Genomic DNA, 2,980 nt, shown 5'->3' with positions numbered 1-2,980 from the left:
GATTAATAACTTATACTTTAAAATAAATAAGCATTTTGCATATTTAGAAACATGTTAATTGCTTAAATATGTGATCCTCATGGACAACAGCATCACTGTATTTTATCAATAGTACATAGTTTATTATGATCCACTCACAATGAAATCTTAGAGAGGTGCTGAACAACCTGAAGCAGAAATCACAGTTCTTTTGAGTGATTTTCAGCGCAGTCTTCCATGTCTTCTAAATGCTGAACCGAAGCCATACGGCCTGGTGTAAATGAGCCAGTTTTATGTCTATCAGGTTTCTTTATTTACTTTACAATAAAAACGCAAAATTCAATTAAGAGGGCAATGTTTTCCAAATAATTTGTTTTTGTTTATCTACCCTGTAGTCCTGTGTGTCTGTGTGTGTCTGTGTGTGTCTCTGTATGTGTGCATATATGCAATAGCATACATGTGGAGATCAAAACACAACTTGCAGGCTTTGGTCCTCTCTATATTCACCATGCAGGTGTTGGGGTTTAAACACAATCCACAGGGCTTGGCAACAAACACCTTCACCTTCTGAGCTATCTTGCTAGCCTTGGGAATAATTTTGTTTGTTTCTCTCTCTCTCTCTCTCTCTCTCTCTCTCTCTCTCTCTCTCTCTCTCTCTCTGTGTGTGTGTGTGTGTGTGTGTGTGTCTCCCTTCCTTCCTTCCTCCCTTCCCTTCCCTTCCCTTCCCTTCCCTTCCCTTCCCTTCCCTCTTCTCTTCTCTTCTCTTCTCTTCTCCTCTCCTCCTCCCCTCCTCTCCTCTCCTCTCCTCTCCTCTCCTCTCCTCTCCTCTCCTCTCCTCTCCTCTTTCTCTCTCTCTCTCTCTCTCTCTCTCTCTCTCTCTCTCTCTCTCTCTCTTTCTTTCTTTCTTTCTTTCTTTCTTTCTTTCTTTCTTTCTTTCTTTTTTGTTTTTTTTTCCAGACAGGGTTTCTTTGTGTAGCCCTGGCTGTCCTGGAACTCATTCTGTAGACCAGGTTGGCCTTGAACTCAGAAATCTGAGTGCCTCTGCCTCCCAAGTACTGGGATTAAAGGCATGCACCACCACTGCCTGGCTGTGAGTTATCTCACTGGCATTGGGAATAATTTTCTTAAAATAAAACTAGTAATTGAGACCAATTTATAATAAAAATCAATTTATAATACACACAAGAATCAGTCTAGAACATTAATCCTTTCTCCCCACTTCTAGAAAATTCTATTATTGTGGCTAAATTACAAATCTCTTTCCAATAGCCATGATGTATAGGAAGGATTACCAAAAGTTTTAGCAAGATCAATGAGCAAGTATCTGTCAACTTCAGTGTTCTTTCATAAAAATATAATATTATAATTTATGTGTCAATATAAGTGACCCATAAATGAAAGTTGTACATTATTTTTCTAAGTGAAAGATGATTTTGAATATCAAAATACTCATAAACATGAAGAGATTTGTCCCTGTACTCTAAAAAAACATTAATTCTTTCTATAAAATCATGTTATAGGAACTACACCAAAATGGACAAATTTATCACGATGCATGTCTTCACAACTAAGGTTGCCAACACCTTAAATCATGATTTTTTAAAAAGTACACTTATGTAAATAAGTGTGTTGCACTTAAATTATTCATTTTTCAAAATAAGATTTAGTTATGTTGAGATATTTGTCAAAATTAAAATTCTATCTCTATCCTCCTGCTAAGTTTAGTGGCACAGATGCCATGAAGCCTAAATTTGAACATACAACTTTTAAAAGTGGGGCATATAATGCCACTCCATAAGTAGAATACGGGGGTCTCTTGGCACGTTTCAAGGCCATAAATTCCCTTCCTACATTTAGTAACTTTACTAAAAATGAAAAGTTAAGAATGGTGTGTAGAAGATGCTATGAAATATGTATAATTTTTCATACTGGTTGATGGACATGGAGATGTTTTTGCATAAGGAGACCATCCTACATGATTGACAGTGATATCAAGGGGCCATGGAGTGTTCTCCTAGAGAAATCAGGGTGTTTATTTTCAATACTTCTGCCCAATTCAGGTATGGGTGCCTGAAGCAAGGATGGCAAGGAAGATGGTAGCTACAGTGACAATGTCGGAAGCTGTGCTGTGAGTAAGAGTGAGAATGCCTTACAAGCTATGCCAGAGTATGAATAGAATAAGAAGAACATCAATGAAGTGTGGCAGCGACATGGCCGGGTAGGTAGATGGTTCCTGAAAAGATTTTTTTAAAAGTGAATTATTGGGAGTTGGCGTCAGGGATTTTTATTATCAGAGGAGGAATGGTCAGGAAAGGATAGAAAACCACAACGAGTTTTGTTACTATTCAGATGTGAATCTGAGCTATGAATGCAAAGGTGTGTGCATTTCAAAGCATTCTCCACAGAAACATAACCAGACAATCTCTCATTAGCTGATGAGATCATGGGAAGATCAATGGTGTAGTTTTAGTATGACGCTCCAAAGCTTCCAATACAAGAAAAGCCAGCAGTTTGGTTACAGGTTGAAGGCTGGAAAATGTAAAAACAGAAACAGTTTAAATATATAAACTTAAAGACAAGCAAAAGGAGTTCCCTTCCCTGTACTTACAGTAGGGCCAATATTTTTGTCCTACTGAAGCATTCAGCTAGTTGGTTGAAGCCCACCTACATCAAGTAAGACATTATGCTTTTTTCAGTCTCATCGTCAATGCTTATTTTCATTAGGAAACATCCTCATGGGCTCTCGTAAAGTCACACTCAAACACCTATGAGGGAGCTCCTCCCTTCACTGCACGGGTATGAAATTCACAACCCCAATGCAAACATGGAAGTATACACGTCTAAAACACCGAAGACCCCTATCTTCATCACTGTATATTGTTGTTCTTTAAAACTAGGGGTCCTTCCACATAAAACCAGAGACACTGAAATTGATAGAGGAGAAAGTGGGGAAAAACCTCGAAGATATGGGCACAGGGAAAAAATTCCTCAACAGAACACC

The sequence above is a fragment of the Mus pahari genome, chromosome 5 (assembly GCF_900095145.1).
Source record: "Mus pahari chromosome 5, PAHARI_EIJ_v1.1, whole genome shotgun sequence".
Lineage (NCBI taxonomy): Eukaryota > Metazoa > Chordata > Mammalia > Rodentia > Muridae > Mus > Mus pahari.
The sequence above is the reverse complement of the archived record's forward strand: the minus strand, read 5'-3'. Positions refer to the sequence as shown.